Source organism: Zootoca vivipara, chromosome 1 (genome assembly GCF_963506605.1).
Source record: "Zootoca vivipara chromosome 1, rZooViv1.1, whole genome shotgun sequence".
Taxonomy (NCBI): Eukaryota; Metazoa; Chordata; class Lepidosauria; order Squamata; family Lacertidae; genus Zootoca; species Zootoca vivipara.
This window is the reverse complement of record NC_083276.1, coordinates 71,720,643-71,732,786: the sequence shown is the minus strand read 5'-3', so window position 1 is coordinate 71,732,786 and position 12,144 is coordinate 71,720,643. Positions and strand designations below refer to the sequence as shown.

Here is a 12,144-nt window from a genome sequence, read left to right as displayed (position 1 = left end):
ATCTGTTTCTCTATTTGTCTCACTCAGGTACTGGTTTTAGGGAAGGAAGTATTAGTATAGGCATAGGCAAACTCGGCCCTCCAGATGTTTTGGGACTACAGCTCCTATAATTCCTGACCACTGGTCCTGTTAGCTAGGGTTGATAGGAGTTGTAGTCCCAAAACATCTGGAGGGCCGAGTTTGTCTATGCCTGTGTGATCAGCTTATTCTTGCTATTTCTGCCTTGACACACACATATATTCTGAATATACTTTTCAGCACAAAATAGGCACAATAGCTATTTTTGCTTGGATTCAAAAACTACCGTCAAGTGCCACCTCTCCTGTTCTGAAGTAGCTAAATATAGATTTATATAAGTGACTTATGCCATGTTACAGTAACAGGGAATTGAATCCAGGTTTGCTTTAGTTTTGATTCCTGCATCGCAGAGGGTCTGACTAGATGGTCCATGGTGCCCCTTCCGACTCTACAATTTTATGATTCTATGAAACAAATGTAATTGCTGGGGTTCGGGCAAGTCGCTTAACCATTTCCTCATACTTTCTCCGGGGGCACAGTAGAGTAGAGGCCATGATGCCATGAATCATGACGCCATCTCCTCTTTCTGTGAGGCATTTGCTCACTAGTGCCTCACCAGCAGCACGAGGCAGCTGCTCTCACAGTGTGGAAATGGCATGAGAGGCGCCCAGGCTCTGCCACTACTGCCCCCTTTTCCATGGAGCCTGTGCTGAGGAAGTGTCATGAAGGAAAGGGACGGAGGAGGGTAGAGGCAGTGCCTCCAGCAAACCTGGTTTGAGGTGAGCTTCCAGCTCTGTCCTCAGCCCCTGCCTCCCCCCCCACTAGTATTTGTGTCTAGTATTCCCTCCTCCATTGTGTTAATGCATGCAGGTGAAGTCTTCAGAAGGGTAAAAGGTAAAGGGTCCCTGGACAGTTAAGTCCAGTCAAAGGTGGCTATGGGGTTGCGGCGCTCATCTTGCTTTCAGGCCAAGGGAGCTGGCATTTGTCCACAGACAGCATTCCAGGTAGGGCTGGATTTAGGTTTGATGAGGCCCTAAGCTACTGAAGGTAATGGGGCCCTGTATATGTGATATTTTCGGGTGCAGGCTAGCAGGCAGGGCCCATTACTTACATCATAGGAGCCTACACAACACAAAACACTGTTGCTGTATGTAGGTTTTATTTTATTTGTTTTTTTCATCTTATATTTTGGAAATGTACATCTAGTTTTTTCCTCTTTAATTTTTTTGAGGGCTCCCAAGAGAGTGGGGCCCTAAGCTATAGCTTGTTTAGCTTATACATAAATCTGGCACTGATTCCAGGTTGTGTGGCCAGCATGACTAAACTGCATCTGGTGCAACGGAACACCGTGACGGAAAGCAGAGTGCACGGAAACACCGTTTACTTTCCTGTTGCAGTGGTACCTATTTATCTACTTGCACTGGCATGCTTCTGAACTGCTAGGCTGGCAGAGCAACGGGAACTCGCCCCACCACAGGGAATTTGAACCGCTGACCTCCTGATCAGCAAGCCCAAGTGGCTCAGTGGTTTAGACCACAGTGCCACCTGTGTCCCTACAAAAGAAGGAGGAGTGGTGCTTCCAACAAGCCTGTTCTGAGGCACAACTCCAACTACACTCAGCTCCCTCACCCTAGCATCACTCTGTCTATGACTCCTCCTCCTCCCAACATGTTGGCACCAATGGCCAAAGTCGGAAACATGGAAGCTTTTGATCCAATGGAGGTATCTCACTGGTGGAGAGGATAGAAAGTGACGCTTGCCAATTCCCCTTTTCTCCGCTTGCAGAACTCAGCATCACCTCTTACACTGGATTTGCAGAGAGCACAAGGGGGTGCAGGCAAAATCCAGCCCCTCTTTCCATCAACAGAACTCTGTGCAGGGGATGCTGTGCTAGCAGGGATGAATGCTGTATGCCAGCCACAGGATAGTGCCATTTTTACAAAACAAACATGGCTGTAAAGTACTTCAGCATATGCTGATGTAGCATCTGTTTCTTCTAGAATGTTTGTTATAGTTTCATTGTCTTTCTTTCATTTTCGACCTATTTTTAAAGAAATTTTACCCGACTAGAAGTGCAAATGAAGGAATGGTATTTGCTGCTTTTAGAAATGGATGGCAGTGGTGTGTGGGTGAGAGAGAGTGTTAGTGATTATTAGTGTATGTCATCCTGAAAGAGGAAAATATTCTAATTGCCTGCTACAGTGTGCCTAGGAAATTGTTTCATGCAGCAGCATTCAGACACTAGGTGTCAGCTGATCCATACAATGTTATCCTGTAACATGTAGAGGGTGAGGAGCTGTCCTGATAAATTTCACTGCGGCTCGGTTGCTAGGGAAACTGCTTCTTTTGTGCGTGTACTGTGTGTGCAGGAAAAAAAACCCACCCTCTTCTGCATCATATGGGTTGTGCTTCACAGACACTGCAGCTTATGCAAAGCATTGCCACAATATAGCAGATACTCCCATCTTTGTGTAGCAGGATGAAGAAGCTTCTTTCATATTGTGGTCCGTTCCTCTCTTTTCCTTTTCCTTATATTTGGACACAACACTGAACATTAATTATTCTATTAAATAAGAACAGAAAACGTTGTGTTCTGGGTCAAGGTAGTCACTGGTAAGCCATGAGTATTATCAAAAGAAGCCAGGTAGGTTAACACAAAAGCACACATGTTGATTTGGAACCAGACCTGGTCATAATAAGAGACTCATTGAAATCAGTGAGGCAATTTAGTCCTGACTAGCTTAATTGATTTCATTGATTCAATTAAGTGATTTCACTAAGTCTGAATCCAAGCCATTGCCACATTCTTTGTAGCGTGGGAGGAATTTCTTGCAATGGGAGGAGTTAAGTAAGATTTCTGCTGTGGAGGCATATATCAGGGTTAGCCAATGTGGTACCTTACAATGTTCTTGGACTCTAGGTCCCTTCACCCCATGCCATTTGTCATACTCCTGCGGCTGAGGGAAGTTGATGCAATTCAACAGCTTCTAGAATACGCTGTGTGGACTGCCCCGGCATTATAGAATGAAGAGAACTTGAGGCAGTTTATGTGGCAGACTGCCCCCACAGCTCAGCTCTCATGCATCCAAATGTTCAGCAGGGCTTTGAAACATGAAGCCTCTCCTCTTAAACCTTTACATTCCCCACATGTATTGATTGATTGATTTAACTCTGTTTGAATGGCTGCCCAATAATACATGTTGTATAGGTAGCTCACATCATCTTTAACCTTTTAAATAGGTACCAATTTTGGCATTCAATTTTTGGCATCCTACTGGTCGATGCCTCCTGGTCGATATTTCAACCCCCAGGGGGGAAAAAAGTTCAACAACTCTGGCCAATACAATGGGTAGATCACTGCCAGTGTTTTTTTTAGTGTGAGTTGATCACAGTACCTTGGAAGTTGGACATCCCTGATCTATGGGAAGCTCTTATGTTGAGCTGTTAACAAGCCCCATGAGTTACTTGGAGTATTTTTTGGTGGGGGACAGGGGCACACACATTCCGACCAGGTGGAGTTCAAAATGGGATGATCTATTTTGAGGCATTCTAAATGGGTAACAAGTGACCAAGAAGTCTAGTTGTTAATAATAATAATAATCATCATCATCATCATCCAAGTACTGGCTTGATTATTGGCTTGTACTGCACAACTCATACAAAAATGGTACTATTATTGGCAAGTTTGTTTGGGGTGCTTTGTTATGTGATTCTGTACTATCATTAGTGATCCATGGTGATAACGAATGAAGGAATAATCATATTTGCTCCACAAGCACACACACATAGTGGCATGTGGAAAATTGAGGAAATATTGTGAAGGTGTTCTCTCTTTCAAGATAATGGTTACTGGCAATGTAAAATGAATTTGAGATTTATTTTGATTCCTGCTGCTGAAATAATAAAACCCTTTGCCTACTTTTTGAGAAAAAAAATCAGTTGACTTATATGAACAAAAGTACAGTCTCCCTGCGTAAGTGGTTACCCTACAAGGCTTATAGTCTAAAATGGACATAGGGAAACAATGGAAGAATGGTGGTGGCATCAATGTAGTCGAAGCAAAATTCCAAGTATGGTTGATACTTGGCCAATAAATTATTCTATTCTATTCTATTCTATTCTCAACAGTGGAAAGAGAAGAATATTACCCTTAAAATCTGAAGAGAGAAGAGTCATTTTCCTACATTTTCTATAGCAGCCACAGTTTATGCTACAGAAGTGATAAGGTTGTGTCAATGAAATGAAATCAGAATATTGTGCATGACTGTTGGAACATGATTGCCCAAATGAATATTTGGAGAGCCCCAGAAAGTTGCTCAGCTTGGTGCCAGTTTATGTGCTGTTATAGTTCAGTGCACTTCATGCTGAATGGCCTTAGTTTGACCAGCTGCTTTATATCACTGGAAGGCAGGGCATGCTGGATATTTTATGTTTATGGGTCTAGTACAACAGAGAAAACAGCTGGGGTAAACACAAGCACCCGCCATAGGTCCTTTTTATTGTTTTAGAAAGACTGTCAGGAAACAGGAAGTAGGAATCTGCTAAAAAGAAAAGCAATGTTTGGAAAGATTTAAAGTTATTTGTCATAGGCGGCAATGAGTATAGTTACTGTATGTATTCGAGTTCATATTTAAAAACAAATAGTTTATTTAAAGGCAATAAATATTAAGAGCTGTCTTTTTTTGACTATTACAGCAGTGCAAGTAAGTAAACATAAAGGGCACTGTGTATAAATGTATAAAATGTGCTATATATAAATGTTTAAAGGGTGCTATAGGTATCAATAAGAGTATAAATGTACTGTATAATGATCACTATAAAACATTGAAAGAATTTGTAAATATTGGCCTCAGAAGATTTTCTGATGTGGAGCCTGTAATTGTGTAGGAACTTAAAACCATATTTGAGCAGGGTAGGAGGCCATTTTTACATTCTACATGCATGTTGTTCACAGAACACAAAACTATTCTTACTTACTGGTTATATAAAAAAGAGATGGTGGTGGGGAAATGACATTTGATTTCCCCCTTAGTTTTCACCATTTTTTGTATCTGTCAGTAGCTCTGATCATTTCACATGTGGTTAATATAATGGGGACTGCTTATGTTTTTAATTGTACACATATCTGAAAATCCATACAGCACATCGAATCATGCATTGGAGAGCCAGCATTGGCCACAGCTCTCGGTCAAGTATGCGCTTAAGAACAAACACAGGTTTACTGGCCCATAATGTGTGGAATGGCCTTTAGAATTCTGGAATGGCCTTTAATATTGCCTCAGTTCTGGATCTCTGTGGGACCTTAATTCAGTTTACCCTGAATACCTTTGAGAATCACATGCTAATAGTTGTCAGTATTCGTTTATTCTATTTTTGGGAGTTTTTGTGCCACAAACACGAGCTGTCTCTTTTGTAGTTTGTTAGGTCCCCCCTCCCTCCTGGGCCAGGATATCTTTAAAAACAGAGAGATTTTTGTGTCTCATGTACCACTGCTTATTGATTTAGGGAACTGTCTTCCTGAGTATTAAAGTGATGTTGTCTGAGGCAGCTGAAGTGTGAAGAAAAAGCAGAGTTTGAACTGAAATGTTCAGCTTAGAGCACAGAGAGAAATTGTTTTCACGTTTTCTTTATCTTCCATATTGGGAATGATGAAAGTCAGGAGATTTGCAGACGGGGCTTTTTTTGATGTGGTTTTCACACAATATACATCCCCCACCCCACCAAAGTGTCAATTGTTCTTAAAATTGGAAATTCTGACTCAGTGTAATCGTCTTATTAGTTTTCTCTGCCATGCACATCTGTATGTAGGATACAGTAATAGTGTCATCCCTTTGTTGTCATCCCTTTGTTGTAAACAATTTGTTTTTAGGATCATGCAATGAGAAGCGAACATTGCAAGAATGTCACATCTCATCATCATGGCTTGGTGCTTATGAAAAGGGAAAAAACAATAGCCCTCGGGCACCTAAGTCTGTTCAGGACTATCTATTTATAATTTATCAAATGTTCACTGCAAGTTCTTTTGCATGTGGATACATGTGCTTTCCCAAATACAATGCTTCATTTGGGGGGAATATCACACTTCCCCAATACTTTACTGTTGTTGGGGACATGTGAGTAACAGTTAATAAACTGCCTCTCAGGGACAATAGGTTTGCCTGGGGATCCATGCTCCTTTCTCCTAACCCCCTGCCCCTGATTCCTGTTGTACTCATCCCCAAAGATTAAAGTTTGCCCTTACAGGAGAGCCACAGCAGCTAGCATTCTGAAACTGGACAAGCATCACCTCAGAAGGGGTGACCGTGGCTGCAAATCATATCTAATTATGGCAGAGAATGAAAAAGTTATAGTTAAAAAACCCAAACCTTTAAATGGGCCATGCATGTAAACTGCTGTGTACAATTTGGCCTAATTTATCTTCTCTGGTAGGGCTTTTGTGCCTGCAAATTTCATCCACTTTGGTCAAAAGAGGGGGAGTTAGAGCTGTTTTCAGATTCTGTTTATAGTGAATGGAGTACTCAGAGCTTTATTTTATAGAAAGTGGCATTGAACTTGAAGCACAAATGGAAGCAGACAGCACAGAGCAACTCAGAAGCAGATCAGAATTTTTATTTTCACCTCCACCCACCAAGTAAATATGGAATATCATAAGTAGGACTGAAAGCAAGGCTGAAGACCTGGCTTTGAGATGAATGTCCTTATATAAAGGTGAAGGCCTGGAACACTATATCTAATTAAATGATAGGATCATTGGTAGCTATAGATTGAGACCTGCATAAAAGAATTAAATCCAGATGTTGAAGAAGAACTGACAAGTAAAAAGTCAGAGCAGAGAACTGCATATCAGGAGCTGTTTCCATGGCAGAGTCAAAGACAGCAACCAAACACAATTTTTTTGAGATATGAAGCTACAGTGTAATAATACCATGCAAATTAATTAATAATCAACAGTACAGTAAAAAAATTATCCACAGAAATTTGCAACAACAACAACAACAACGTGGTACCTCTGGTTAAGAACTTAATTTGTTCCGGAGGTCCGTTCTTAACCTGAAACTGTTCTTAATCTGAAGCACAACTTTAGCTAATGGGGCCTCCTGCTGCCACCGCATCGCCAGAGCATGATTCCTGTTCTCATCCTGAAGCAAAGTTCTTAACCTGAGGTACTATTTCTGGGTTAGCGGAGTTTGTAACTTGAAGCGTTTGTAACCCGAGGTACCACTGTATAATAAACATTTTGAAGTAATTAGTTTACCTTGATACATGGTCCAGTTTGTGGTATCTATGTTTTTTGCCATCCAACTTGTATATGTTGCTAATTCAGCCTTGTGGATTGTACTGGAGGATGGCAGTCTTGCACAGAGTTCTTGAATACATTTGACTTTGCATTTCTTCTGTGAACAGAGGCTTTCTATTTCCTGTTGGTTCAAGTTGCAGAATGTGCTTTTGCTGATTTCTCTCTATGAGCTTTGGATTTTTGATGTGTGTTTCTTGACCATATCTATCAGATGAATACTTTCTTAAAGCATGGCTCTGAAATAGTCTCGACCAAGGTGCTCATTCAGGTTCAGGGTCATAACTGGAAGTCTTGTGGTCTCAACATTGTCCTGGAACAACTAACAGAGTTTTTTTTTTTAGCCCTGGCTAGGTAGTAAAGATTAAAGTCCCATCCCTTGAGTGTTGAATCTGGCAAGTTAACAGACCAGTACTTTGTTCTGCAGCCATTGGCTTCTTCCAAGCATCCTGGTTTCAAGCTGTGTGCACTACTTTGGGGGGTTCCTTGGGTCTTTTCTCTGAAGGGTTTATGGTCCAGTCATAAAATTCTAGCAGCTTAGGTGCCTCCTCAGGTTCAGGTGAGCAGATGAGACAGGAGATCCACATGGAAAGGTTTGGTGGGTGAATCTGTCTCTGCATCTGAGGACTTTTCCTCTGGGTCCAGGACAAAAAATGTATGGAGTACATCAATAGATCTGCATGGTTTCAGTGCACAGTGACTGCATGGTTTCAGTGCACAGTGTGGCCACAATCTTGTGTTGTGGTTGTTCACTGGGGGATTTCTTCAGCAGAGTGTCTATTTCTGAGAAGCTGAATTTGTTATCTGCCCCGTGTATCAAATAGAACAGCAACTCTGATTACAGCTTACAGTTTCACTTCATGAAAACTATGAACAAACTCTTGATAAAAACCCTTTCACCACAGTGTGGTACTTGACAGCCTCAGGTTGATTCCTTAAGGGTCTGTTGTTTCTTACTCATCTGGGATGCAGAAAACCCAGCAAACAAATGTGCTTTGGGATTCTGCAAGCAGCAACAACAACTATCAGTGGCCGTGATGTTTCTGGTAGATCGCCATTATTCTCACATCCCTGGAGAATGAATGAAGCATCTTTGCCAGCACTTGAGATAGCTTCATCACAGCTGGTTGCAGCCTGCATGTTCATAGGTTCTTTGTGCTGAAAAAGCAGCTTGAGCAATTTAATTGTCTGTGGGAACAGCACATACAGTTTGTCGATAGGTTCTTTAACAATGTTAGCTAGTATTCTGTCTCTGGTTCCAAATACATCACATTTGGCACGATCCAGTTTGTGGCACTTTGAATTGAATTGATTTGCTGCTGCCATCCTGTTTGCAAAATGAGATAGCAGTGGACTCTCTCTCCAACATATGTAATACTGTATTGAGATGTTCCATGTTCCATGTTGATGGCCTTACTACTAAAACAAACCCAGAAGAAGCTCTTAGTAGTTCATTTTTTAAATTTTCTTCATTCAGTTTTATTATAAATTTGTTCCTTCCTTCCTTCCTTCCTTCCAGCAGAGGGCAATGTGCTTGGGTCTCCACACCCTTTCTTATCCTCACAACAACCCTATGAAATAGGTTGGATTGGGGCTAGGCTCAAAGTCACCATATAAACTTCATGGCTGGGTGGCGGTTTGAACCTTGAACACTGCAGTTCTAGTGGCATCCTTTGACCATTGAACCTGTTTGAAAAATGAGAGTGTCTTCTAGAAAGTATTGGGAATGACAAGTGAGCACAGTAGCCTCTTCACCTACCACAGAATGTGCTAGATAACAAGCACAGTCCACTCGATAATTTTTCTTTCTTCTTTTCCTGGAGGAGTATGAGAACTCCCCTGTGCTTGCCAGTCATTTTTCTTATACAAAGCCACAGTTCTTGAAACTAGGTCTTGAAACCAGAAATGCATTTTTGTGCAGTTTCTGCAGTATGGGAGTCCATAAATGGTCTCCAGAAGAGTTCGCACATCTATGGCTCGTTATTAAGGTGTAGTTCTGAAATGGCTTAATGGAACAGCATAGTGTAGGGCGAAGAGGAAATGTGGCATGTGAGTAAAAGGAGTATGATATACACATCATTTGGACAAGAAGATAAGTAGATATAATTTGCTAAATATTGAAGTATAATCTGATTCCATAGGTTCTATCCTTCTCCCCCCCCAAAAAAAGCTGCTCCTGAGAGTTGGGGGAAACCCAGAACAGTTTTAGTGATGCGTGGGGAGAGGAGAGCAAGGGGTAATTCTATTGCACAGCCAAGGTCCTTGTACTAACGGAACTGCTTTTCTGGATACCATGTGATTATTTAAATATTTAAACATGAGTTTGACCGAACTGCGGGAGGCAGTGGAAGACAGGAGTGCCTGGCGTGCTATGGTCCATGGGGTCACGAAGAGTTGGACACAACTAAACAACTAAACAACAACAAATTTTGTTTACCTTATAGATATTTTCCAATTCCCTAATTTCCTGGTAAACTGAATAAATTATATTAGCTTTTGTAACCACTTGCAAACCTTTTAAGTATCCCACTGTCCTGAAGTACCCTATTAGTTTATGAATCTTGAAACATATACTAACATCATTAAAAATATGTTCATGGCAATGTGCATTTCATTTGTTGCTAGCTGGCAGGTGACTTGGTTTTTTGGTGAGTTGCCTTCTGCTTATCAAGACTGATGTGATCCAGAAAGTTTTAAATCTTTGATTCTTTAAGACTGACAGTTTTTCTAATTAAACTCTCACTTCTTTTTCTTTATCTGTGGAATTATGCATACAAAATGTAGCTGGGATATGTCAAACAGTGCAAATCAATGGTACAATACATTAATCAAATGCATGAGGGAGCAGCAGGAGAAAAGAATGATTATGCAGCGTTACATAAGCGTTGATTTTTACTGATTTGCAAATCTCTGTTACTACTTATCATTCCCTTTTGACTTCTAAACCCAGAGAGAATATAATCTTTTTCTGGCCTGTCTGGTTATGTTGCCAAAAAAAGAACTGGCAGTGGGATTTTAAGATACCTGTGACTAAATGTAAATCCGAAACTTTGATAAAAGGTTCCAGCCTTTAGATAATATATCATCAGATAATGTTTTAATTTCTCTTTTCTCTTATTGGTACTATAGCCATGTATTAAAATAAGAGTGGTCATTTATCTTCGCGTTTGTAATACATTCTGATCTACTCATCAGACTGTGATTTATTTATTTTTAAGCTATGCACTAGAGAAGAATAGAATGGACATGGCTGCTTTCTCTTGCACACTGTGTTTTAGTGTAACAAAATTATTAAGGAATATCTTCATTGCATATAGATGCCCAGGGGCATTACATATACCTTTAGGGCATGCTATTCATTTTGTGAAACTGTGCTTTATTCCTCCCTCTAAAAGTCTGTTTGCAAAAGGTTTACCCATCTGTTTCTCCAGGCAGTAAAATACTGTATTCAGTAGAGGCTCTACCAAGGTGGGGTGGGTGGTAACAGAGGAAAATACCTTCTTAGGTGTTTAAATACCAACACTGTGATTGCCAAATGCTCTCCCCAGAATCACGCCTGCTTTGAGAATATTATTTTTAGTATGCTGTTTTTATTTGGTTGGCCCGTCTTAATGCATTTTGATTTTGTTGTGAGTCATGCTAGGGATTTCTTTGAAGGGTGGTGCAAATATACCTATGAAGAAATAAATAAATAATATACCTCTGTCCATACTTTATCTGGGATGGCATAGTTACCACTGCTGTGTGCCCAGATTCCACTCCAGTAGCATTTAGCTAGTTGAATCATGTTGTATCTTTGTGGGTTGTATCTAATGGGCTGAGTGGAATTCTGCTCATACAATGGGACTTCGTCACCCTCTCCTTGTTGTCTCCAAAATATGTTAGAGAGGTTCCTACAACCCTTTGGAGCAGATCTTGAGGGTGTGCGGCAGGAGTGGGGAGTGGGGCTCAGGGGAAGGGAGGGAAGTTCTGTTATATGACTGGAATGGCAGGGGTGGATGAAACCCTTATTATTTTATGTAAACAATGTAAGGTTAGTGTTTTTTTAAAAAAAGTTAATCTTGTTAGGTAAATAATTGATGGGATTGCTAGGATCTCACATATTACCAGTGCCAGTGCTGGTGGGGACCCTGGTATATGGGGTGGTACATGATCCCATACGGTTTCATCATCTGTTTGCTTATTGTTAATGAAGCCTGTAGGATCCAGCCCCAGAGAGGTGTGATTGCCACTCTGGTAACTTACAAATTGTACATGTGTTCTCTTGATATTGAAATGGTGCTATTCTTCATTCCAATGACTTCTGTTCCTTTGGCTCCTGAATTTGGTCCTGACTTTTACTGAGGGAGACAAAACATGATGCACTTATTTCTATTAGATCTACAAAACATACATACAGTATAGGATACTACTAGATAATGTCCGGGCAGGACTGCAGAGTGGTGGTGTGTTTTAATGAGGAACAAGAGGAATGTCAGATTTCTTCCTCTTGCCCAGACAGATTATAACAAAGGAAACATCATTAGTGCTGTTTGCAAAGTGCTTTGGTGAGGCTGTGGTGAAAGAACCACAATAAAGGTGGAAATATTTCATCTTTGAAATATGAATTTATGTTTATTATGTGATTTAGAGTTACTGAGATGCCCCTAAATTTTCTTTGAAGGAAAGAGTGGTGTCCAATGAAGTAGTTCTATTAGTGTCAATGAATTTTGGGTGTGCAACACAACGTCCCCTCCCTCGCCTCTCTCCTTGCATCCCTTCACATTCCTTAAATTTGTTATGGGGGGGGCAATCACTCAGAGAACAGAGGGTGTGCAGGGAGAAAAGAAGGC

General features: G+C 40.9%; 1 protein-coding gene across 3 annotated transcripts in view; it reads left to right on the top strand.

Annotated features, from left to right (window-relative positions):
- The window catches only part of SERGEF (secretion regulating guanine nucleotide exchange factor), a 96,303-nt gene that overhangs the window by 35,248 nt on the left and 48,911 nt on the right, over nucleotides 1–12,144 (top strand). The gene's annotated exons all lie outside the window — the stretch shown is intronic.